Source organism: Phyllostomus discolor, chromosome 7 (genome assembly GCF_004126475.2).
Source record: "Phyllostomus discolor isolate MPI-MPIP mPhyDis1 chromosome 7, mPhyDis1.pri.v3, whole genome shotgun sequence".
NCBI classification, from domain to species: Eukaryota; Metazoa; Chordata; class Mammalia; order Chiroptera; family Phyllostomidae; genus Phyllostomus; species Phyllostomus discolor.
Genome location: NC_040909.2, coordinates 75052078 through 75080061, shown reverse-complemented (window position 1 = coordinate 75080061; position 27984 = coordinate 75052078). Strand labels below are relative to the sequence as shown.

Here is a 27984-nt window from a genome sequence, read left to right as displayed (position 1 = left end):
AATGACAGTTCAATTTATGAAGCTCTTTTTTTTTGCAGGTGGTCTCATATATTTCACTTCTATGTATGTTTTAAATCTCAAATACAGGCATACTTCAGAGATATTGTGGGTTCAGTTCCAGACCACCACAATTAAACAAGTATTGGAAAAAATAGTCAAAATTTTTTTTTTGTTTCCTAGTGCATATAAACCTCTTTAAAAGGAAAAGATTTTATTTATTTATTTTTTAGGGAGGAGAAGGGAAGGAGAAAGACAAGGAGAGAAACATGGATGTGAGAGAGAAACATTGATTGGTTGCCTCTCGTAGATCTACTGGACACAGAACGTACAACCCAGACACGTGCCCTGACTGGTATTCAAACTGGCCCCCTTTTGCTTTTTGGGGACTGTGCCCAAACAACTCGGCCACACTGGTCAAGGCTGAAGCTCTTTTAATGTGACATATAGATAAGTGAGCTTTCTGTTTTTAGAATTTTGTAAAGAAAATTTTATACAGGTGCTAGTATTAGCTCTGAGAAATTTGAAATATTCTGAATCTTTTTTCTTATTTGGTTTGGAGAGTTCCTTTATGACTCAAAAAACAGTATTATACCCCAAGTGTTTTCCCTTAATGTTCAATCACTTTTTATGTATTTTCTTGAACTATTGATTTTTAGTGAAGGGTTTCTGAAATTTTTAATGTAAATAAGATTTAGAAAGAAATTTAAGTATGGTTTTTAATGCAAGTGCTGTGTGAGTATTAATGAGTGTTTATGTGACATGTTTATAGAAGTTTCTGCAATAACAGCATTTCTTGGAAATAGAATATTGTGTCTAATAAATTCTGGGCAAGATTTTGGGTGATCACCAAATAGGCCATGTTCCAAAGTTTGTTTTTATATTGGTTACTAGGAACTTAGGATGCTAAGCATATTCTCATAGAAGGATTTTGGTAAGTGGGGACAACGTTCCCAAGATAGCCATAAAAACTCATTTTAATTACAGTGAACAGTGTATCTGTCATTAGTTCTACCTTTGCCTTCTAAGGACCATTTTTTCCTCAGTGCCACCTGACACGTAGGAAGGAGTGAGCCTCTTTCCCACTGTGACAGCGGCAGGAGTAGAAAAGGAAGGAAGGTTCCAGATACCATCAGTTATGATGAGTGAGACAATTTCTCCCTCCAGAGCTTTACTTTTTTAAATTTGCTTTTATTCTTAATATCTTGTTTTTGAAACAAATCTTGTTTATAAAACACTGCATAATATTTTCTTATCCCCTTTATACCCTACTCCACCTATGCTCTTCCCCTGCAATCACCCACTGTTGTCCAGGTCCATGAGTTCTTTCTATTTCTTGTCCTTTTTTCTTTTTTGCTCAAGCTTTAATTTCAAATTATTTATTAATAGAAGCAAGTTTACTTGGCCCAAGGGAGGGCTTAATTGTTGGGTGTGCTTTAGGAAAGGGTTTAACAACAGCAGTGGGCTAATAATCAGATGTAGAAGCAGCAGAAAGACAGCTGAAGATGGGACCATGACAGAGGCAGTAACTTAGTCCAGGCATCATGGGTAAGGTGTGCCTTATAGCTGTGGTATAGAATCTAATATTTAGTGCAACCTGAAGTTGCTAAGGAGTGGGGATGGCATGCTAGAATAAGATAATTCCTATACCCTTGTATTTTGTTGGAAATTTTCTGTTTGTTGCTAAGGTCTTCTATATCTTTACTAACCCTCACCACCACCCCCACTGCTTGATCTGTCTTGTATTGAGAGTGGTATGCTAAAATGTCTTAGCATTTGTCTGCCTCTCTCTGTGCCTCCTTGCATCTCCAGTAGTTGTTGCTTCATAAGCATTGTTGCTGTGTTATTTGGCACATAGGTATTTATTACTATTATATATCTCTTGAGAATTTCAGGTTTTAGCATTAAAAACGTACTTTGACATTAGTGCACTTTAATTGGAATTCTACTTTGCTACCAGGATAAGAATCATTATTTTCTTTAGCCTAGTATACTTTTATTTATAACCATTTATTTCTAGCCTTTCTTTGTTTTTGGTATGTCTCTTGTATATAGCATATAGTTGGGTCTTGCCTTATGAATGAAATTAAAAATCTTTTTTTTTAAAGCCCAACACATATTTCACTTCAGAAACAAAGTGAGACCTTTTTTTTATAACCTGACTTGGTATTGGTTGCCAATATGTACTACTTGGTGCTGCCCTCTGCTGCTCCAAAGTTACGGGAAAATATATTGAAATGCATGATAACATAAAAACATCTTATGAAACAAATATGTACTGTTATCAGCAGAGAGGTATTGAATTAACATTTTTATTTTTCTGTCCTTTCTGGGTATACCAAATTAAAGAAGTGTGAGAATGACTGATATAATTAATAATCATTTGATAAGTCTAAAGAATGCCTTTTTGGACTACTTCTTAGAAATTGAGAAACTGAATAATTGTAATAAACGTGTAACACATCCCATTTCAAGTCAGGTAGTTTCTAGTTCTTTGCTTTCAACAAATTGCAAGAAGACCTAATGAAGTTGTCAGTGGCCACATCATTACAAATAATTTCTGATGGTAGATAATGTAAGTTGTGACACAGAAAAAGAATTTTGTCTTTACAAAACTCAAGGGTGATTTACTTCTTAATGTAAATTATGTTTTCCAGTGACTATACCTACCTAGAAAACTGCAATAAGAATTGAATTGAGAACCTACCTAATTTTAGCAGTAAGAAATATTCTTTCATAGATACAATATATATATACACTTTTTAAAAAGCTTTTAAATAAAATTTTATTTATTTATTTTTAGAGATAAGGGAAGGGAGGGAGAAAGAGAGGGAGAGAAACATCAGTGTGTGATTGCCTCACATGGGCCCCCTACTGGGGACCTTGCCCAAAACCCAGGCATGTGCCCTGACTCGGAATCGAACCAGCGACCCTTTCGTTCACAGGCTAGCATTCAATCCACTGAGCCATACCAGCTAGGGCACAATATACCTTTTTAAAAAAAGCCCCGTCCATGTCACTAAGAAGCATACCCATTAAGATTTTACTTTTTGTTTCCAAAGTATCAAAATTTGTAATTAATATTGTTCCATTAGTTATCTGCTTATAATAGTACCAATAGTGGGTTATTCCCACAACATTTAAAATAATATACATGCTTATGGTCACAGGAAGTATAAAGTGAAAATGTAATTAATATATATATTTTTGGGACATAGAATTATTATACAGTAGCAATAAAAAAACTTTCAGGTGTAAAATACAACATTAAGATAAAATTCTATGGAGAGAGGGGAATAAAATGCAAGTTCAAGAAGAAAAACAATGATGTAAAATTCCTGAAATCTTTAATAGAGTTTAGCTGTTTTTGAAGTAGATGAGGATCGATATCAACTTATGATATTTAGATTCCTTTGGATACATTTAAAAGAGTGATATATACTTTTACTTTAAAATGTGAATACAGCAAACCAGAAATTATATCCCTAGGAAGTATTTTAAGTTTCTAATGAAAATTTTAGAAACTAAAATTTTAGAAACTAGAATTTTAGATATAATAGAAGTGTAAAAGAATATAGTTTTCAAAATTCTTTTATGAGGTGTGAGTATTAAGTTTGAAGAGTATTGCCATCAACCTTTGAGGAGAAGCTGAGTTACAGATAGCGGCTGTGGAATGCACAGAGATGGTGTATATTTTCCTCTTGATTTTCACATGCGTAGGCAACATGCGTAGGCAAAAGTGGTAGTTTGATGAAAATGGCTTGATAATTTTAAAAAATTTTGAACATGAATATAGCAGTCTTAATTAATCTTTTGAACTCAGGCACACCCGAAAAGTGAAATCTTTTTTTTTTTTTTTTTACTTCTATGCTCTTGATATAAATCTCTCACTTATAAAATAATAAAATTATTCATCATCAGTATTTCTGGTGTAGTACAGGTTAAAGTATTTACCTTGAGCCATTAGAGGGCAGCATGAACTTAGTTTGGAATTAGCTTTTTACAACACATGAATGTTTTTAAGTCACAGGCTTAAAATTAAAATCTTTCTTTTGGAATTTTTGTAATACAATAAAAAACCTGATAGCGCATAAAAGTTGGCTCCCCTTTTTCCCCTTCTCTTATTTCCCTTGCCCCTAAGCATTTTGAGCTTTTATAAATTTTGGAAAGTGGTACAGTTTGATTCTAAATTTAATATTTACCTTGAATTTCAGCTGAAGAATTATGAAGTCAGGAGTATATGGTGCTGCATGAAAATAGGGATTTAAAGGCAAATTTGGGAAATGTTTCATACTGTATCCCTCTTAAAGATTCCTTAACAATTCTTAAAGATGTGCAGAAAACTGTTGAAGGGGTTTCAAACTCTGGCAAACATCAGACTCTCCTGGAACACTTTAACAAATCTGATGCTGCTCTCTCTAGATTAATTACATCAGAATTTCTGGCCAGGGAATTTGAACACCAGCATTTTACAAAGGTCCCTAGGTGATTCTCATGTCTGGCATTGGGTGCACATTACCCTCTGTTACCATCAAGGATTATTTTATGATAGGCTGGTTTAAGTAGTTGTTGATAGAACTTTTGAAAACTTTAAAGTAGAAGGTAAAAATTAAAATTAACAATAGTCCTCAGGGAAACAAGTGTTCTGGACAATTGAGTTTTTCAAATTGCTGAGGATTTACTACCTCTTTTTGCAAACTGAAACTTTTCTTATTCCAGTAATTGTGGATAGAAATTTTTCTAAAAGTTAGGGCATGTATTTTTATATTAATGCCACAATTATGAATATGGAGAATCTTTCCTGTTGACTCAGTGCCAACTTATAAATGACAGCCATTATTCTAAGCCTTGTGAGAGGCATGTGTGGTTTGTCCAGATACTTCTGGACATCAGCTTATTGAGTTCCCAGGACTGCCGTCTTTACTTTTTCAATCATGCTTGGCAGTGAGGTTGTCATCTCATCTCTTGTTGCTCATGTCAGTGCACTTCTGTATAGTAGTGCTTGTCCTACCTCCTTAACTTAACACTCTTAAACTGCTCTTGTCTGGAAAACCGATTTTGGGAGCCTTGGGAGCAAAGTGAGACTTGGGACTTGGGAGCAAAGTGAGAGTAACAAGGCTTTGACTTAGGTCCTAAGGTACTCCTGTAAGTGTGAAGTAAATGAGTTTTGTTTAGTGTTTGGATTTTTTGACTTCAGATTTTATTTTTCCCGTCACACATTTTGAGTTTCTTCTGCATTTTTGATAGAATGAAGTTACCACTTAGCTGAATACAAGTTGGGTGAATTTATACACACATGCGTGCGTGCACGTACATATGTGTATGATATGTAATGGTGAAATATGTAATGGTGAAATATACGTATATCTAAAGAAGAACAAAAAGGTTAATTTGTGTACAGTTTTTTCTCTTTTGCGTATAGGAGTTGATTCTCTCTCTCCCCCACCCTGTCTGTTTTTTTTTTTTTAAAGGTGAACCCTACTTTCCAAAATCAGAATATTTGTTGGTAAGAAATGCATATTCTCAGGAAATTGCTGAGTTTGAGCATTTTTTCATGTCACCTCTACAGAGATGTGCCTTTATTGACTTGACCTTTCTATCTGGTATTGCTTCTTTTCTCCCATCTAGAGCCCCTTATGTACTTTTCTTCTGTTTTTCTTTTACTGCCCTCTGTCTAGAGAGCCTCTTCTTAGCAACCAAAAAAGACACCTTTTTTATTTTACATTTTTAATTTTTAGTTTTAACAACCTCTGTTCACTGATTTAAAAAAATAGGACTGCAGGATATGTTTATTTGGAAGAACAAAACCCTTTTCTGTGAATTGTAGATTGAAAATCAACAGAGATGGATGTTGGTTCCATGTAAAATAGTTCCTAACATTACTGTGTGAAGTATAAGTAGAAAGTATTTAAATAAAAGTGGTGTTATTATCTGTGGAGACACTGAAGGGAGGTTTCCTTCCTTGGCTTGATGTAGATAAGTGACTTTTAACACATTTTTGACTAACCTGTGGTAAAGATTATTTTTAATGGTAAGATTCAGCCCACACCTACATACATGCATGTATAACTGAAACAGAAGGTATATGAAACTGCAGTGCCCTTAACATGTTGTCGTATTCTAAATGTTTTGTATTTTGTTCTATTAAAAATGCTAGCTATGATTCATTAAACTAATTTCATGACAGTAATGGGTCATCATTTGTACTTTGAAAAATGCTAATCTAGATGACTTCTGAAGTTCCTTCCAACACCAAGATTCTGTGTTACTGTGGATTCATATTCTCATAGAGAATTAAACTTCATCATTGAATAGCTGGGAACCAAATTAAATTAGAAATGATACTAAGAATTCCCTCAGTTGGGTATCTGGATGTTTGATTGCATCAGAGGTGTCATCAGTTACTGAAAAAGCACAGACTCTCCATATAAAAGATGTAGTTTAATGAATACTATCGTGCCATTTGGTTTTGACCAATGTTCTGTGCTTATGTAAGGAAAACTAGGAGGAGGGTGTACAGGAGCTCTCTGTACTATCTGCATCATTTTTATATATGTAATATTATTCCAAAATCAAAGTTAAGATTATAGAAAATGATCTTTGAATAGTAATATGCTCTGAAATTGATACCCAAAACCCTGGAGTTTTTTTCTGTTTGCAAGTTTTTATTGTGATATATTGATGGTAGTACATTATAAGGTTCACTGTCCTCAACAGTAAGTTTAATATGACTCTTATGAGTTAGAGAAAAAGAATTAGTATCAGTATTAGAGTTAAGTTTGCTAATGCTACTTGATAGTTGTTGGAGAGTTCTTTTTGGGGTTGTAGAACTAAGGAATTAGTGGAATAAATTCTTTGAAAAGATCATAAGAGAAATCGGTGGAGGAGGTCAAAAGTCAAAGGAAAAATGTAGTTGATGTAAAACGACAAATTTTGAATCATATTTAAAATATTGACTTTATATACATGTGTGTTTTTAAATATGCTAATGTACATGGCATATGTATATATAAAATACATACAAACACTGATGCATGCCTATTCTTTCTAAAATAATGAAAATAAAATACCACATTCTAAATTTTAAGATGAAGTAAAATGCTGTAGCCACTAGCCACATAAGGCTATGAGCACTTGGAATGTGGCTAGTGTGACTGAAAGATTAAGTTTTAATCTTATTTAATTTTAATTAATGTGCTCAGTGACTTTAAAATCAACATTTCTGAGCCCTAAGTCTCTGATCCCTGACTGGTGTGGCTCAGTTGGGTATCGTCCTGCAAAGCAAAAGGTTGCTGGTTCAGTTCCGAGTCAGGGTACATGCCTGGGTTGCATGGAAGAGGCAACCATTCAGTGTTTCTCTTGCACATTGATGTTTCTCTCTTTCTCTTTCTCCTTCCCTTCCCCTCTCTCTAAAAATAAATAAATAATATCTTTTAAAAATTAAAATATATAAAGCTGTGAAGTGCTGGCCTTCTTGATGGGACTCACTGGACCTCTTCTCCATTTTAGACTTACGCTATCAAAGTCTGGAAGGACCGCCTCCTCTAACACTGCTGCCTCCCAGCCTGGAGCTATATTAGGGCCAAACTCAGGGTCATATGTACCATTTTGTCCTGGACAGATGCTTGGCATTTTCAGAGGACACCAGGTTTAATGTCTGACTTCCCTCAGCCTCTGCCCCTGTGGGATGTTAATTCCCAGACATGGGAATCAGATGCAGGTGATGTGCTTCCTGTCTGTGTGTGATATGTGTGTGGGCAGCGGTCCTCAGTGGAGCATTACATACAAAGGGCGAGGCTCTTTGCCAAGTTTACTATGCTGGTCAAAGAAGTAGTTGCTTGGTGTGGAGAATGTTTTGTTAGAATGTTATGTCTATTCTGTTTAGTGGGAGAGCTTTTGGTGTCTGGCTTTTACCAATGTGTAGAAGTTCCTGCTATTTACTGAGAGAGGAAAGAATGGAGGAGAAACAGATTTGTGGAGGAAATTAAGACCTGAGCTTAAATCTGCCAGTTGGACATCCAAGAGGTGTGGTTGAATGTGTACTGAAACTGGAGGCTGGCCCTCAGGGGAGGATCTAGGTTGGAGAGGTGACTGTGGAAGCTGACAGTGGTAGGTACCCTGCTGGACTGCTCTGCCTGGCCTGTGTTACCTCTCGGCCTTTTTCCTGTCCACTACATCGGCCTCTCTTGAGCCACTGCACAAGCCATTTCCAACAAGTCCTTTGTGCTTTCATTTTAGAAGTACTTATTTTTTTTATTCCCACTGACTTGCCAAAGTCTGTTGTAACCTTTAAGACATTCTGCTCATGGCCACCTAGTTAAAATTGCACCTCATATCACCCTATCCTGACATGCCCAGTCTCCTGTCCTGTTGTTTTCTTTGTACCACTGATGTCCTCTGTACTAGCTTTGTGTGGTTCAAGTGTATAAAGCATAGAGGAGCAATGATACAAGAATAAGCTGGAGTGGGTGAACAAATGTTAGGTCCTCCTGGCCTATCTTAAAAAAATTGGTTTTCATCTCAGGAGCAGTGGGGGAAGAATGTTTTTGAGGAGCAGAACATGTGACTATACTTGCACAGAGAGGCAGTAGGGGAGGGTAAGAGCAGTTATGGGTGGTCAAGTAGGAGATGATTAGAATAAAAACAACAAAAGCAAAAAAAATTAAAACCATTTAATGATTCAAGCACTCTGCTAGGTGTTGAAGAAACAAGAATGATAGAGCATGATTCTCTCTCTCCCTTAGGGAATTGAGTCTAGAAGGCTTGAGGGATGATTTCAATCCAAAGTGCTCTGAGAGAGGAGGGTCAGAGTGTGTGGGAGCATAGACGAGTATGTTTAATCCAAGGGTTCAGGTTTGTAAACCTGAATTTAGTACTTGAATGGCTTTCACAAAGTTACCTGAAGGCCTAATTTATCTAATCCCTACTGATGAGAAAATTTTGCAAAGTGTTTTAGGGAATTTTAGTTTTCTGGGATGTTAATAAATACTGTACAAAAAAAATAGTTGAGTAAGTTTGAAGAGTACTAGATTAAACCAAAGGATTTCTTCACTGCAGGACTTCTCAGAACTCATGATACGCTTATGTACATTCTAAACCTTCTAGAAATGTGTATAATAATGTATAGCATTTCCCAAACTCATTTGGCCATGGATCCTGCTGTGTTAATGAATCACATGTGGATGCAGAACAAACCTTGGGAAATGCTGGCTTGCTCAAGATCTTAAGTAGTTAAAGGTAAGCTACAACTACAATACAGTTTCCACAACTGTGTGTTGTGGCTTTTCTAAGACATTTCAGTTTTACCACATAGAATAGCTTTAACTATGAAAATGCCACAATTCTTGTGGCCAAATTCTAATATTCTTACATGTGGGGTGAATAAGATTCTAAATTTGGCATAAATATTACTAATAAATCCATTATAGTTCAATGGGCAAATATATAGAACAAATTTAATATCATGTGAAATTTATGACCTAGGAATGTGTAATGAAATAACATTTTTCTGTTTTATTACCTCTTTTTTGTGACATTGAAATATTAAGAATATTTCATTCTAAGCTTTGTTTTGGTTTAGTCGTTATTTTTGGCAGATAATGCTGCTTTAGAACTTAAACTATTGGAAAAATAATGGTATAGTAAAAATGCAACACTATTTATATCCTATTATAAAAAAGGATGTTTGGAAAGTATTGCTAGTAACTACTTTTCATGTATTTCTAGATCAGGGGTTGGCAGATTGTAGCCTATGGGCCAGATCCAGCATTGCCTGTTTTTGTATGGTCACGGTCTGAGGTTGTACTTGTAAAAATTATTGAAAAAAAATGAACAGAAGAATAATATTTTGTGACATGTGAAAATGATATGAAATTCAGATTTTGGTGACCATAATAAAGCTTTATTGGAGCAGAGCCATGCTCGTTCGTTATGTGTCGCTGTGGCTGCTGTCGCTGCAGCAACAGGGCTGCAGCGGTGTGAGCGCACCACACAGCCTGCTGAGCCTTAGATACCTACTGTCTGGCTCTTCTCAGAAAAAGTTCGCTGACCCCTGATCTAGATTAATGAGTAATAGAGTTTATGGTGTTATTTTATAAGTCAAAGCATATGGAAATATAGGGAACTATGTTTTATATGTCACCAATCTTTAAATAAATGTCTTCTAATAATTTCCATTTATTTGTCCCTGCTGATTCTATTCTTTTTTTTTTCTGGTAGAAGATACATATTTTATTTTAACTTCAGTTAATTTTCTTCTTTGTGCCTATTGATCAGTATATAATGCCATATATTGTAATAGGAAGCTCTTGGCTTTTGAAAGTATTTCTTTGTAGAGTATACAGAAATATGGAATAATTTTATATTTTTCCCATATACTTGATTTATGGGAGAAACCTGTTATGTTTGAAGTGGCCTTTGATAGACTACTAAATCTTTTTAAAAAGTTATTATTTCAAATGATCTTATAAAGAGCATAATGGTATTCTTACTGGATTAGTTGGCCCAATGAATCAGTAATTGATTTTTTTTCCCCTAATGTAACTGGAGTAGGTATTCTTAGAATACTTCACCTCTTTGATTTGAGTGCTACTACCAGTTTAATTTTATATACTTTTAAGTTTTTATTATGTACTCTATTTGGTAGCTCTCTTCCTGGCTCTTAAGTGAGTGACTTCATTTTTGTTTCCAAATATATGAACATTTTTGCAGATGACTTCTTTCTTTTGTAAATTTTATGTCTTAGGAGAAATAAAAATAACACCAAGCCAGAGCAATAATAATGGAATTATGGTGTCTTGTTCAAAGTTATCTAAAACATGAAGTTTTGAAGAAGCGACTTGGGATATGTAGACACTTCTAAAGTGATTAAATATATCCTTTTCAGTGTAATTATTAGTTTCAGTTGTCATATAGAAACTTACCTAATCCTGAGTTGTCTGAGAGAGTTGTTGAGAATAGGTACAAATCTGGGCCGTTAATGCCACACTCCTGACACTTCCTTCATGAAGAAGAAAACCAGCTGTCTGTGGTGAGGCCTCCACATCCTTCGTTTCAGCCTCTTGTTCCTCCCACAGCTCTTGTCGTAGTAAAATCTCCTATTAATACAAATGGAAGTAGGGTCATTTCCTCCTTCAAAGAACATAGGAACACTCTCTACAGTCTCCATGTTTAAAGAATTTCTGGGTATTCACAAAGTGTGGTCTTATTTCTTTGTTGATGTAGGTACAAAGATAAAATGAATAAAATAAACCATTAAAGAAGATTGTCAAATGGACTTAAAACCCAAAGGAACCAAAATACCAAATGAACTAGTAAGATCCTGTATCATCACATAGAAAGATTTTCTATATTAGACTATAGAAAAGATAGATACAATGGATAAAAGTGGATAAAAAAAGCTGTGGTACATTTATACAATGGAATACTGTGCAGCAATAAAAAAGAAGGAAAGCTTATCTTTTGCAACAGCATGGATGAACCTGAAGAGTATTATGCTAAGTGAGATAAGCCAGTCAGAGAAAGACAAATACCATGTGATCTCACTTACATGTGGAATTGAATGAACAAAATAAACTGATGAACAAAATAGAAACAGAGGCATGGACATACTGAACAGACTGATAAATGTCAGAAAGGAGTAGGGAGGGGGGATTAGATAAAAGAAGGTGAAGGGATTAGCTAAAGAACATGTATGTATAACCTGCAGACACAGACAGCAGTGTGGTGATGGCCAGAGAGAAGTGGGAGAGGAGGCTGGGTGGAGGGGGGCAAAAGGGGTCAATGGGGACACCTGTAATAGTGTAACGATAAAAATAAAAAAATCTAAAAATTAAAAGTGTTTCATTCCATAACACTAATCTGATTTTTTAAAAATTTGAAATATACCCCAAAGATTATTTCATGTTTGTATATAAGGAAGTGCATCATTTTTCTATTTTTAATATGAAGATTTTAGAAACCTATATCCATATAGGTCTACTTAACACCTCAGCAGAGATTTGTTTGTTTTGGGGTTTTTGTTTTGTTTTGTTTTGTTCAGAGTATATAGTTCTCTGCAGGAAGATCAATGCAATCAGAGCTCGATTGGCCATACTGGAAACAGGACTATGCTGTTTAGTGTCCACTATGTGATTGTTCTGTAATTTATCTAATTCTCTGTTAATGGACACTCCGTTTCTGATGTTTCGCTGTAACCATATTGCAGTATATATCTTTTATTTACATTTTAGCAACATGTGAGGCATTCTTATGGTACTTTGTATATATCAATAAATGGAATAGACAAATATTTAATAAAGTAAAATTAAGTTAAATTTCTGCTGTGATGAACCTTACATCCTAGTTGAGGGAGACAGACAATAAAAAATAAAAATAATAGGTACATTTTATAGAGATCAGGAAGTGAAAGCACTATGGACAAATGGAAAATGGACCAGAGGAAAGGGATGACGTTTATAGTTTTAAATAAGAAAGTCTCTGGAGAAGGTGAGATTTGAGCAGGGACTTCAGGGAGGAGAGGGAGTGAACTTTGAGGGTGTCTGGGGAGGACTGGGAGGTCAGCCATGGAAAAGGCCTCACAGTGGACAACTGTGTGGTGAATGAGGATGAGGGAGGAGGCTGGTGTGGTTGCAGTGGAGAAGGTGAAGTGCTCAGAGGTATGAGTCCAAGTCAGAGAGAAGACTTGGAGCCACATTTGTGTAGGGCCTTGTAGGCCATTGTAAGGACTTTGGCTTTTCCTCTGAATGAAACGTAGAACTATTGCAGGGATTTGAGTGACATGGTGACACTCTCTGACTCACCTTCTGGGAGGATCACTTTTAAGAGAACAATTAGGAGGTTATTACAGTAATCCAGACTAGAGATAAGTTGTGTTGAATCTTTTGGTTTTTTTTTTTTTATATAATTAGGTGAAAAATGATACCTTTTTGGCATTTTAATGTGCATTTCTTTATTATTGAAGTTGACCATCTTCTCCTATGTGTAGACATTTATATTTACTGTGAATTGTGACTTTATAACCTTTGCTTATTTTCCTGTTGATTGAGTTGTCTTTTTCTTACTGATTTGTAAGTCCATTGGTTTCACATATAGCTAAGGATGAAAATTACATGTCTAGCCTGACCTCATCAGTATATTATGCAGCTGCCTTAAGGTCACTGATCATGCTGAACGTGAAGAAGCACTTGGAGAGCCCACTGCCACAACTAAGTGCATTCCCTCCTACTAGCATGTCCCCAGCCAGATGCCACGTACATCCTTTTATGTCAAACTCACCCTGCTGCGGTCCTGATTTGCTTTGCTCCTATGTAGCTCAGAGCCTGGCATTTGATAGCCTAGTGTCCTCCCTCTCCATCATTTGCTCTCACATTGAGGGGACTATAGTAGTGCAGTGTTGCAGTTAAGGAGGCCCGTGGAACCTGTCTACCTTTGTTTAAATCTGTCTGTCCTTAAGCCAGTAAGTTAGCCTTTCTATTCTTTTTAAAAAATATTTTATTTTTTTTAGAAGGAAGGGGAAGGGAGGGAGAAAGAGAGGGAGAAAAACATCGATGTGCAAGAGAAACATTGATAGGTTGCCTCTCCAACTGGGGACTTAGCCCACAACACAGGCATAAGAATTGAACTTGCAACCTTTTGGCTCAAAGGCCAGTCCTCAGTCTACACTAGCCAGGGCTAGCCTCTCTGTTCTTCAGTCCCTTCAGCTGTAAAATGGAAATAACAATGGTATTTACTGTATGAAGCTATGGTGAGGATTAGCTGAGTTGTTTGTACAATGCCGGCATATAGTAAACTGCTCGGTAAAAGTTAGCTATGCTCACTCCCTCAGTTCACAAATGTTTATTGGACTTCTTGTGAGTGCTCAGTAATCATACCAGATAACAAGATGCTAGGACTGCAGTGAATAAGAGTACCTTTTCTGTCTGAGCAGAAATCAGTCCCTTACAGCCTTCCTAGAACACCAGCCCCAGAATAGTGTGGGAATCATTTACTTCTTCCTCTGTTGAAGAAATTATATGGTCTCATACAAGGTTCACAAGCATTTGCAGGGGAGTCCTGTACTTAAATTTGAGAAGTGAAAGAATATACTTATTTTGATTTTATTAGCATTTCATTTTGATAAAACAAGAATCAAATGACAACTGAGATTATAGGTTTAGCTCTTCACCTAGTTGACTTTGTCCTTAGTTCCTCAGCTCTGAAGTGTTCAGTTTCTGGGTGGAATTTCTTAGGCACATGTTGGGTGATTGAGCCTCCTGAGCGATCCCCACAGTCATGGTTGGCAGTCTCCATGGCTCTGCTGCACTGGCATTCTCAGAGCCCCACAGTCAAGGTTGTCAGTCTCCATGGCTCTGCTGCACTGGCGTTCTCAGAGCCCCACAGTCTCTGATTACATTGCAGATCTCTCTCTGTCTCACGAGAAGTGGCTTCCATCCTCTGCAAATAAGATTGTATAGTCTTATTTTCAAGACTTTCTTTTGTTCTCTTAAGAGAATTTTTCAGGAGAGTAATAAAAAGGATAACTACATTTTGCTCAAGATACACTCTTACTTTAGTCCCATGTGGGTCTCAACTTTCTGGAATTCTCTACACTGCTTCCTCAAATCCTTCTGGAACCTTATGTACACTGAGTTTGAGTGATGTTGATTTTGCTTGACAGCCTGTCTTTAAGAACATGTGGAGCGCTTTCTCCAAGTCATTTAAGGCAACAAGAGATGTTTGCCATATTGAACTTACTAGCTGTTTACATATCTCATTTAAAAACAGAAATAAAACTGTCTTATGTTCTGATCTTCCCTAAATCCAAATAAGTTTTTTATGTTTAGCTTCAATAGTATAGATATCTAATGTAATATACAATAATGAAATCATTTTAATATCACAAGTAGCACCATCAAGTATTTTTCACCCTGTTTGCTTCATGCATTTTTCACTCCTCCTTCCTCAGCCCTTTTTTCTCTCCTTGAGATGAACATGAGTAGTTTCAACTCTTTAGCTCTTCTCTCTTAGGCAGTAACATTTGGACTATATATTTAATTATCTAAGGTATTATTCTCATCATGGCTTACTGCCTCTCTCAGTTCGAATATCCTGGGAGCTTATCATTCACTAATTTCCCAGGCTTTTTCTTGGCTTCAGTCATCAGAACCTTGCCCCACTTGCTTTCTTTATTTCCTTATTATTTGTTGACATTCTCATATTCTCTGGTTAAGATGCATTTCTTCAAAGACAAATGAGTTACTAGACTCCTACCCTGTGGTTGACTGACGGGTTACAGAATAGTCTGTATAGACACAACATAATCCTGAACATGTAAATAAATGTCCTTTAAGTCATAAAAAGCAAAAATATAGTAAAAATAACATTATTTACTATGTTACATCAAATTCTTCTGATGATTTTTGTTTAATTGATTTTCACAATATCCGAAAATTTTTTTAAGATTTTATTTATTTATTTTTAGAGAGGGAAGGGAGGGAGATAGAGAGACACACACATCAATGTGCGGTTGCTGGGGGTCATGGCCTGCAACCCAGGCATGTACACTGACTGGGAATCGAACCTGCGACACTTTGGTTCACAGCCCGCGCTCAATCCACTGAGCTACACCAGCCAGGGCTCACAATATCTGAATTTATTGGTGCATCTTCTGAATGCTGCTTGGTAGTTTGAAGTATATTGGCATTCTTGAGTGACTGTGAACCAAATGTCAGGTTTCCTATGTGAAGTGAAAGGCTGTAGACCAGCCAGTGTGACTGTAGCCTGCCCTAGATCTCCCCAAGTAGACATACCAGTGCAGTCCCTAGACTGGAAGAGCTGGTGGCAAAGCCCCTCAGTTATTTCCAGGGAATAACAAGGTACAAGGGGTGCTTGAAGCATCATAGAAACACGGCAGAATGTTTCAGAAGGACGATGGGTTAGTTGGCAAAAAAAGAAAGAGGGCAAACCCTTGTGATTTCCTGCTGTGACCCAGCATTGAATGTAATTTACCCAAGGTGATGTGACCATAAAGGACTGAGCCGACTCTGCAACCCAGGATGCTGTCCTCAAAGCTCATGCATTTTCCGTGACGCCATGCCAACTCACAAAACATCTGCTCTTTGGGATGTTAGGGTATCACAACAGACTTATTTAAGAAGATTTTCAAAAGCTTGTTTGCTCACAGAAAAACGTTTGCAGAGTGACAAAAATGCAATCTCTTATCCATATTGTGAATAGGAGTAAATTACCATAATCAGAGGTCAGACCTGTTAACCTTACAAAACTCTAAATATCACTGAACTTATTCATGTGTGTGGTAGTCAGACTGAATATCAGTGTTATATTTTTTCAGTACTGCCTCATTTGTCACCATGTTTTTGCCTCCTGGTTCACAGCAAAGATTAGGAGGATTTGGTGATGCTCAGTTTAGTGCACATCCTGGACTAAGTTCACACTGACTTCCTGCTGAAAAGCGTACCTGGGTTATTGGCAGCAACACAGGAAGAGGGCACCGTCGATCATTGTGTTCCATGTGGTCTTGTGCCAGAAAAATAAAAAAATAACTTAAATAGCTTAGCATTACTTCAAAGTACCTTAGTTCAAAGTAGGAGAGTTTTCAAAAAGTTTCAGATACTCCTCTGTTTTAGTGAATAGGGGCTTTTTACCCTTTTACAGTGTGAAAGGGTCCAGGTAATTGAGCAAGTCCCTTTTCCCATTTCTTTGATAAATAGTCTTTTAGTTGAATGATGATATTGGCTCCAAAGGATCTGTATAATTCCAATAAATCATCTGGTATAGATTATGATAAAAAAGTATATTACCAATAGAAGAAATTTCTGAGACTCTACATGATTATTATCAATAATATGAGACTTCATGCATTGCTTGAATCTTGCAACATATCTCCTCTATATGGCAATCCAGCAAAAAATTATATTTCTAGTTTCAGTGCCTAGGAGGTCACCCAGAACTTGCATTTTTAAAAAGATACATGTCCTTCTGATGGTTGTGGGACTATGAAACAAAATGTTTATCCATTTGATTAATTCTTATTGCAAGTGAAAGGATAATATGTAGTTTCTAAAATAATTGATTAAATGGACCTATTGCATACATGTTTACATATTTAATTATAATTTTTATGATGTGTTGGCACCAACATTTTCCTATGGAATTACAACTCAAGATTTAATATTGAGCAACAGTGGGAAAATGGGATTTAGTATGAAAATATTTGCTTTATGTAAACCTTTTTATGAATGTAGCTAATGCATAAGTGACGGCAAGCTGTAAAAACAATTAGCTGGGAAAATGCCAAGTAAATTTTTTATATTCCAATGAATATCTGTTAACTACACATTATTGTTATCATTAAACTATATGCAAATGTACAACTAGATTCACTTAGGTTCAGGTTAAAAAAAGCCAAACCATAAGTTAGAAGTATGCAATAAGTATAATTACTGTTTGCATCTCCAAACAAAGCCCATTAATCTTTCTATAATCCTGCTGATGTAATGTCTCTATGTTACTTTTGAGAGTATTTGAAGTGGGCAAGCATCCAAAGTTGATAGTTAATTCTGATCAGCAAAGGCACTGGAGTAGATGTCTGGGTTGGACATTGTAACAAAGCAAATAGTTTCTAAAGCTGCTGGAAGATTTCAGTGGAAACACAATCATCCATTTGATTTTCTTATTCTAGACATTACAAAATTAATGTATCCCCAAAAAGGTGTGAAATGCCTTCTAAAATATCTGTGTTTGTATTTCTTTTAAATACAAGCTTCTTGAAAGTATATACCTTTGGGCTTAAGATAATGAGGAAACAGAAGCATTTAAAGTGTTTTCTAGAACCAGTTTTAGGAACCATTTTGTTGTTGGAAAGTACTTAGGAGATTCTGTGTATTAGGGGGCTTTCAAATAACATTCTCAGACAACCCTTAACCAAACATGACCTGTTGATGGAATTCTTCTTACAACTTAAGGAAAAATAAGCCATATTTTCAATACTTTTTTAAACTTAGGAATCTGCTATTAGACTACTTGCATGCAGTATGTAGTAAATATATATTAAAAACTTAAAATCTTGTTTATGTAGGAAAATGAATGCATAAATAGACTGATTAGAAAACAGAAGAATAACTGAAAAGACATGCAGAATCCAATATCTTAGTCTTAGGAAGAACCAATAGAATGTATAAATATGTACTCTAAACAAGGTACATGTGATTTTAAAGCACAGATATGCAAAATATGGTCTAATAGTGAGAGGAAGGGGAAACTATAGATGCATAGGAGATGAAACTTCTCGTAAAGGTCTGTTTTGTTTAACTCACGGTAAACTATTTCAGAACCTGGATGAACCTGGGTGATTTTGTAAGAAGATATATATGACCAAAACTGACCTCAAAAGAAGAAAGAAAAAAAGATTTGATGGCTATAGAAAAGGTTAAGTACATAGTCACACAGCTCACTACACCCCCACCCCCACCATTCTGAAGGAAAGAACTTGGCCTGGATGATTTCACAGAGAAATTTTATTGAACTTTTGAAAAACAAAAAACAAATTATTTTGGGTAATCAAAAATAATTTGATGTCTAGCTCAGCAATGATAGTTGAAGAAAACAAGAAAGGATAGAGTTGCAGGTCAGTATTTTTTATAGAATATCAATGGAAAAATCCTAATTAAAATACTGGCCAACAGATTTTGGCAATACATTGAAAGAAGAACCACCATAAACAAGTGGAATTTATTCCAGGAATGTGAATTTGTTTTACAATTAGAAAATATACTAATAAAATTTACCTTATTAACAGATAAAAAGTATAAATTAAGTATTTACACAGATGCTTAAAAAACATTTAAAAATCAGTTTGCGACTTTGAAAACTAATAGATTATGAATAATTGAATATTTGTTTAACATTGTAAACTAATACTCTATAGATGGACACACATATATTCTCTCCTGCACCCCCACATTCTATCCCAACTCAACCCAATGCAACCCTAACCCAATTCAACTCTACCTAACCCCGCTTAACCCAACCTAACCCAATAGCCAGCATTATGCTCAATGAGGATGTCCTAATTTGCCACTGAAGTAAGAAACAAGGCAAGGTGCCTGTTATCAACTGCTATTTAGTATTCTTTTGGAGGTATGGAGCAACACAATTAGTGAAAATATAAGGAATAAAATGTGGGAAGAAGTAGGAAATATGATCATTTTTGCAGATCAGATAGATTATTTGGAACATTGCCCATAATCAGCTAAAAACCTATTAGAGGCAACAAGGTACACAGTGAATATTCAGGGCTCAAAAGCCTTCATATTTATAAACAAGGCAAGAGAAGAAGACCCCTGTAAAAAGGTGCTCCTCAGTCTTCAGCATGCACAAAAATGACCAAGGCTGTTTGGTAATATCATAGTTTCCTGGATTCCACCCAAGAAGTCAATCCACAGCCTTGAAGCCGCCTTTTAACAGGTGTTCCTTGACCCCATTAAGAGGATCCTGATGGTATCTGTGTGAGTCCACCCTTTGAGAAATGCCCCAAGTGACCCACTCGTTCCTATGCCATCACGCCTCACTCACTGCGAGCTTCCACAGTGCTGTCCGTAGTGCCACCTGCCCGTCTCTGATGTGTGCTGCTGTGCTCAGAGGGACACTGGCAGGGACTCAGGAAGGAAAGCCCTTCAAGTTGCTGTGCAGGGATCTTCTTTTTGATCACAAAGTAGAAACACTTCCGGCACTGCTCTGCAGGTCAGCCACCACAGGGGAGGCACACATTGCTGCACCTGCTACTTGTCGCCTGTCTCCTGGGAGAACAGGGAAATCCTCTGAGACCTGTGCTTCAGGAAGACATTGAGCAGAACCTCCAGGATGTTGGCAGCCTTTGCTAACCTGCCAGATTCTGTGGGGCTGTTTTCTTGGAGTTCATCAGTCTTCCCCACAGTCCTCTAGTCACTTAATTCCTGTGATTTCTAGTGCCTCTCAGCCTGAGTGGCACTTACATTTGGCAAAACCCTAACTGGTAAAGTCCATCTCCTCTAAGGAAGCTACCAGAAAATACAAGTGTACTGATGGGTTCCATCTTGAAATAATGACCACAATCCTTCAGTCACCGAGCACTACCTGTAGTCTGGCTCTGTTCTCCTAGTCATGTCAACTTCCTGATTTCACACACGACTTGTAGTGGCCTGCCAACTGCCCCCTTCTTGCCCCTTTTTAGGCAAACAGCAACAGTGGACCTTTATCAGTCAAATTGTGCCACTCCCTCCCTTAAACTCTCCAGTGGCTCCCATCACATGTAGGATCAAGTTCTCATTTGCTGCCTGGCTGCCTCTCAGACCTGGTCTCCTACCACTCTCCCCTTGACTCAGCTTTCCAGGTGTACCAGCACTTGCTGTTTGTCAAAAAGAATGCCCATTGTTACCTGCCCAGGTCCTTTCAATTTGCTGTCACATTTCCAGGTATGAATCAGACCCTTGATAAATATTTGTTGAATTAATAATTGAATCCATATACCCCCTCCCTTCCCTGCCCGCCAGGCAGTCAGTCAAGGGCAGGAAGGCCAAGTCACTAATACCCGAGAGTACACAATAGAGGGATGCTCTTAGTCCCCACTCCCAATTTGTAGGCTAATTTCTGGAAGTCTGCAAAGAATGTAAATAGATCAGTGAGATCACCTAGGAATATGGTCTCATCTGTGAGGAACAGAAGATTGAACTCCAGGGAACAGCAACATTAAAAATTTATTTTTTAATTGAGGTAAAATTGAACATAACATAATTCACAACTTTAGCCATTTTAAAGTATTTTATGTGGCTTTACTTCATTCATAGTTTCAGAACATTTCATCACTCTTTTCCCCATTACTCCCCATTTTTCCTCTTCCCAGCCCCTGGCAACCACTAATCTACTTTTTGTCTCAATCGATTTGCCTACTTTGGACATTTCATCTATATGGAATCATTTAATATGTAGTATTTGTGCCTAGCTTTCACTTGGCATGTTTTCAAAGTTCATCCACATTGTAGCATTGGTATCAATACTTCATTCAGAGGTATTGCTGGACTTTTGGGTTATTTCCATTTTTGACTATTATAAATAATGCTGCTATGAACATTGGTGTATACTTTTTTGTATCTACACCTGTCTTAGTTTATCTTGGGTTTATATATCTTGAATTGGAATTGCTGGGTCAAATGGTAATACTTTATTTAACTTTGAGGAACTGCCAAAATGTTTTCCACAGTGGCTGCGCCATTTTACATTCCCACTGGAATGAATGATTGTTCTAGTTTGCACTACATCCTTGCTAACACTTGTTTTCGTTCTTCTTCTTCTTCTTTTTTTTTTGGTTTGTTTTACTATGGCCAAACTAGTGGATGTGAAGTGGTAGCTCATTATGGTTTAGATTTACATTTCCCTAATGGGAATATCAACATTGAAACACGGGCTCCAGAAGGGTGGGTTAAGAGAGGAAACAGAAAGCTAGAGAATAGTAAGACTGCAATCAAATTAGTCTCCTGGCCTTACATGGCCCCCAGTACTCGTCTTGATTACAGACGTGACCATTAGCCTGCAGAGCTCTTCAGTATCTGCCAGATCTCTTACGTCTACTTTCACTTAAATTGCCTTGATGTTCCAAGTCTGGCGTGACTACTCCAAAGTTAACATTGGTAGCTCTGCATTTTATTGTGCTCACCCAGTTCATTCAGAGGTAGCAGAATAGGGTGTAGAGGTTAAAAGATGGGCTCTGGAGTGAGACTGCCTGGGTTCAAATGTTGCCTCAAGTTGGGTGGCTTTGGGCAACTTAGTTAACATCTCTGTTTCTCATTTCCTCCTGTGAAAAGTGAGGTTGCCATTAATATGGTGACTGGATGAGATTAGTGTGTAAAGTGCTTGGGATGGTGCCCGGTGTATAGTGTTTTGTGTGCTTTTGCAGCAATCGTGGTGGTGATGATTACAACTTAGCTAGATACTCATTTAGGTAACGGGTGAAATAGGTTTATGCTGGACTTTAGTGGGGGGTAGAATGTGGTGATTGTGTGTTTACAAAACAGGCTTTTGGGTAACATGCTCTGCTTTGCATGTCCTGTTGTGGTGTGGTGTCAAGAACAGTGTAAGTTATTTACTCTTATGGCTCATTTCCTGTATTTCACAAGTCATTCCACTTAGCAAATTTACATTTTGGACACAGATTTACCTTTATTTGTTCAGACAGGGACTAGACTTTTTCAATTAAACATGTTCTTTCTTTACTACTCCAGTACAGTCATATTATTTAAAAAAATTTAGAATTGTGAAAGAAAACATTGTTTATAATTCTATCACTTCAAAACACTGTGTCTCAGCTTTCTGTATTTTCCCTTAGGCATTTTAAACTTAATTATAATTGCACAACAGAGGATCCTTACAACTCTTAGAACGTATTTTCAGCTGCCCTGTGAATCTTTTCTAATAGGTCCTAATTTTTGAAATTCCTCAAGACTTAAGGTTCAGATCCCATAAAAGATATATTTTCAAAATTTATAGATGTGAATAGAGAAAGAACCCTCTCCTATCTAGACATTTTATATACATACAAGCTTGAAAATATGCCAAGGACTATTTTATAGCTTTCTGATAAAACCTATTATTTTTCTACAGCAAGAAAAGGAATGCTTAACATTGCCAAAAAAGTGTACAAAGAGTCAAAATAATCAACATGTCATTTAAATTCTAAGTTTTGGCATTTAGAGTTCTTTAAACATAGATTCTGCAAATATTTTACAGATAAGTAAACTGAGATAGAAAGATTAAGTGACATTTCTGTTTTCAGTCAATGTTAGAAATAAACATAGAAATTCAAAGCCTCTTCTTATTAGATCAGAAGATAACATATTTTAAGACATAAACCTGTAAAAGAGATATGAACACTTTAGCTGTGTTGAGATTTATGAATAATGCTATCAAATAAAATGAGGCAATTATTTTTCAATTTTTAAAAGTTCTGATGTTATTTGGTATATGTCTTTCTCACCTTGTAAAAGTGACACTTAGGAAAGTGGAGATGTTGGAGAAGCAGGCAGTCACAGAGTGGGAGGGAGGACAGATTTTAGTTTAGAAAGATAATACAAAATGAGTCTATAAAAAGGGCATTAATGAGGTAACTTTAGAGGGGATGGCAAAAAACATGATATGGAAAGTTCTTATAACCAATGATTCAAAAATAAGTATAACAGTAAGAATACTCACGTTCTTATATTAATACTTAAAAAATGTAAGATCTTTCTGCAAATAGCAAAACTATATAAAGAATGCCAAGTATTAATTCAAAGGAACCAAGTATACTTTCTTTATTTTTTAAAATACATTTTATTGATTATGCTATTACAGTTGTCCCATTACCCCCCCTTCATTCCCCTCCACCCTGCACACCCTCTTCCACCCACATTCCCCCCTTTAGTTCATGTCCATGTGTCATAAGTTCTTTAGCTTTTACATTTCCTATACTATTCTTGCCCTCCCCCTGTCTATTTTCTACCTGCCATCTATGCTACTTATTGTTTGTACCTTTTCCCCCTCTCTCCTCCTCCCACTCCCCTGGTGCTAACCCTCCATGTGATCTCCATTTCTGTGGTTCTGTCCTGTTCTAGTTGTTTGCTTAGTTTCTTTTTGTTTTTGTTTTAGGTGTGGTTGTTAGTAATTGTGAGTTTGCTGTCATTTTACTATACATGTCTTTTCTTTATCTTCTTTTCTTAGATAAGTCCCTTTAACATTTCATAAAATAAGGGCTTGGTGATGATGAACTCCTTTAACTTGACCTTATCTGAGAAGTACTTTATCTGGCCTTCCATTCTAAATGAAAGCTTTGCTGGATAGAGCAATCTTGGATGTAGGTCCTTGCCTTTCATGACTTGGAATACTTCTTTCCAGCCCCTTCTTGCCTGTAAGGTCTCTTGAGAAATCAGCTGATAATCTTGTGGGAACTCCTTTGTAGGTTACTGTCTCCTTATCTCTTGCTGCTTCTAAGATTCTCTCCTTCATTTTTACCTTGGCTAATGTAATTATGATGTGCCTTGGTATGTTCCTCCTTGGGTCCAACTTCTTTGGGACTCTCTGAGCTTCCTGGACTTCCTGGAAGTCTATTTCCTTTGCCAGAATGGGGAAGTTCTCCTTTATTATTTGTTCAAATATGTTTTCCACTTGTTGCTTTTCCTCTTCCCCTTCTGATGCCCCTATAATTCGGATGTTGGAATGTTTAAAGATGTCCTGGAGGTTCCTAAGCCTCTCTTCATTTTTTTTGAATTCTTATTTCTTCAAGCTTTTCTGATTGTATGTTTTTTTCTTCCTTCTGGTCCACTCCATTGATGTAAGACCCAGCTTTCATTCCATCACTATTGGTTCCCTGTGCATTTTTCTTCATTTCCCTTATTGTAGCCTTCATTTGTTCATCTAATTTGCGACCAAAATCAACCAATTCTGTGAGCATCCTGATCACCAGTGCTTTGAACTGTGCATCTGATAGGTTGGCTATCTCTCAGTCACTTCAAGGTATTGGTTGTGAGGCTTTCATTCTGTTTGGGCCATGTTGTTTTATTCCCCCTTTGGTCTGGTCATGTCTGTTATGTGCGAGGGGCAGGGCAGGGCACCCCAGTTGCTGGGTTGTGATGCTGTATGTGGGGGTGGGGTCCAAGAGGGAACAATGGCGCTTGCTCCCCTCTCTGTTGGACCTCAGTCCCTTTTGCCGCTTCCCACCCCCCAAGCAAACTGGGCCCCCCTGTTGCCAATTCCTGTGTGGGTGGGCTTTTGCACCCTGTGGGACTTTCCAAGGACCTCTCCTGTGAGGCTGGGAGTCTCTCCCTGTGCCTCAACCCCCATAGGTGTTTTCAGTCAATGTCCCGAGGCTCTGTTTCCCAGTACTAGGATCCTGGGTTGCGCTCGGTGCCTTGCTTCACAATTGCCGCCTCGCTGGGTCTGCTGGTTGCCACCCCTTGGCCGGGGTCTGCCAGCTGCTGCTTGTGCACTCAGGGTCCACCCGCTGCAGTCTTGTGTGCCCCGGATGCCTTATATACCCGGTCTCAACGCTCTCTGCTTTCTGCGCCGCGACCCAAGCTCAGCTGCCCGACTCTGCCCCTCCTATTGGTCTGGATGAATGGATCTATTTTAATTTCTTGGTTGTCCGACTTACATACAGTTCAATTTTCTGTCAGTTCTGGTGGTTATTCTGTTTCTAAATTGTTGTTGTCCCTATCTTGGTTGTGTGAAGAGGCATGTGTGTCTACCTGTGCCTCCATCTTGGCTGGAAGTCTACTTTCTTTATTTTTTATCAACTTGTGATATCTTGAAGATAGACCAGTCCTAAAGACTTTTGTGGGATCTAAAGAAAAGAAAGCTTTTATTTTACTTGGAATCTTATTTTATTTTATTTATTTATTTTTTTTGGTAGAACTTCAGCAGAGGGCAAAGAGGCATGGAGAAAATGGCATGACAAGCAGCCTTTATAAAATTTAGACTGTTAGGTTATGTGTCACTCTTGATAGGTCTCTCATTTGGGTGTATTTTTGAACCGGTTGGCTTGACATACTGTAAAAATATAGGGTTTGTCACGGTGTTATTTGTTTCAGCAGCTATTCACTAAAACCCTTCTGAAGTCTGTCGGTGACCTTAGGTTTAAAAAGCACCTTTAGGTTCTCTGGCCTGCCAAGGACAGAGTCAATTCAATAAACAATTAGGAGCACAAATAGGATGTAGCAGATCTCTAGGAAGCTCCTTAAGAGTTTCCTGAGCTCTAAAGTTAGGCAGACTTGAGTTTGTCCCAGCGACACTGTTGGGAGATTTGTTACCTGTCAAGGTAACTGTGGGGTTGTCTGTCTCAGCCGGCTGCTGTGAGGATTAGATGAAACAGAGATGCAAGAACCCTGACCATGTGCTCTGAGGAAGTCCTTTGCCTGCATGGATTTTGAAGTTATTGTCAAGTCACAGGAACCCTGTTGTGGGATGTGGCACTATTGTGGGGCAGTGGCTTTTAGACTTTCAGAGTGGAGACTCACCAGGGAAACTTTAATGAAGATTTTGTCCATCCCCAGGAACTGATTCAGGAGATGGTGGTTGGAGCACAGAAATCTGCATTTTTAAAAAAGATTTTGTTTATTCATTTTTAGAGAGGGAAGGGAGGGAGAAAGAGAGAGAGAGAGAGAAACACCAATGTGCAGTTGCTGGGGGTCGTGGCCTGCAACCCAGGCATGTGCCCTGACTGGGAATTGAACCTGTGATGCTTTGGTTCGCAGCCTGCGCTCAATCCACTGAGCTACGCCAGCCAGGGTGGAAAGCTGCATTTTTAACAAGTACAAAAGATTCAGATGAAAGTGGAATTGCACTTCGAAGAATATACTTTGGAGGTTGTGGATAGAAACCTTTGAGCCTGAAACTTGAATAGCTTAGATGGATGGGTGAGTTTTCCCTGCTGATCTTTTAACAGTAGTTATTATGGGGATTTAAGCAATGACCACAACATTCTAATAAAAAAAATCATTCAAGAATACCAGTGTAAGCTTAGGTAAGTAAATACTGATTTGTGGAATATATTTATCATTTACCATAAGAACTTGACCAAAAGTGAGATTAGTGTTTCAAATAAATAAAGATAGAAAAAGGAACTCCATGAAATAGAGCATAGCCTTTGAAGTTAGTAAACTTCAAGTGTTTCTTTACCAAAAAAAAGAAATAAATATTTAGAGACCAGGACCTAACGCACAAAAAAACATTCTGCATCATCTGTCCTGTAATTCAGTCTGGGTGCCATTAATAAGAGAGCTCTGGTGAGTCTCAGTTGTCATGGTCACAGGAGGAGATGGGGTCTGTGAGGTGTTCACACCAAGTGGGGAAGGTTATTAAGGATTGTTGTTAAGTAAGAGGGTGGGGTAAAAGTGGAATGAAACTAGTCAGGCATTGGGTTTTGGTATTTCCTGTTGTTAGTACTCAAATGTTTAAGAACACAACATACCTAATTTTCCCTCTGATACTATTTGGTATGATTTATATGTACACATATATCCGCTTGCATGCACATACGCATACATAGAGCTGTATTTGAAGGCCAAAAAGGAAGAGGCCCCGAGGGCTCTTTAGTGTACAATTAATATTTTGGTTAGAAAATCAGCAGATTGTTTCAGTATGGTTATGTGTTATGACATCATATTCCAGTAAAGTTATAATGAACAGAAATTTTGTTTGCCTCTGTGGCAAACCAAAATGAGTTTTGTAATTGTCAGCAGGCCGAAGTGATTACAGTGGCGCCCACTCCCTCTCCTGTAGTTAAGGGTCTGCTAGCATTCCACTTGTGGACCCCTGTTTTCAGAAGTGTGTAATTAATTGTAAATGTTTGCTCTATGGCAAAAGCTTGCCATGTAAGATCTCAGGAGTCAATTTTGATTTCAGGTTGTCTGTTTTAAAAGGTTTTGTAGTGGGACTGGTTTATAACACGCATCAAGTTCTCTAGAGGTGGGAAAAATGGATTTTGTGGGACACAAAATAGTCTGTCAACCTTTTAGTCCAAATTTTTACATTACAGATATCTGAAACAAAACAGGCAATAGGAGACTGCATTTTAGTGCATTAGTTATTGTAAGCAAAGAGCAAAAAAGATTGTGATTTCTAATGCTTCTTAGTCTTCCCATGTTAAAATAGCCTGTTACTGTAGTGATATTTTTCTTCCTTTAACTTTTTCATATTTGCCAATTAAAAATGAGAACATACGACATAATAAAACACAAAAATACTTTATCTTAAAACAGATTAATAGGAAACAGTGGGCCAAAAATATTGACTCTTCAGAATTTAAAACAGCAACTTGCTCCCTTTTTTTCAGACTCTGGCTTTTTCCACTACCTTTGACACTGCTGATTATCTCCCTGACATTGTGTTGTTTCTTTTCTAACTCAGACCTGCTTTCATCTCTTTCACTGCCGTCTATTATTTCCCCCATCTTTTGATCATAGGCATTAATCAGAGCCCAGTCTC

General features: G+C 37.3%; 1 protein-coding gene and 1 long non-coding RNA gene across 2 annotated transcripts in view; both read left to right on the top strand.

Moving 5' to 3' along the window:
- Window positions 1–27984, top strand: part of STAU2 (staufen double-stranded RNA binding protein 2) — a 343590-nt gene that overhangs the window by 94321 nt on the left and 221285 nt on the right.
- LOC118501684 lies at window positions 13644–15010 on the top strand. The gene is made up of 2 exons (XR_004904318.1): window positions 13644–14271; window positions 14327–15010. It is a non-coding gene; the product is annotated as an uncharacterized LOC118501684 (long non-coding RNA).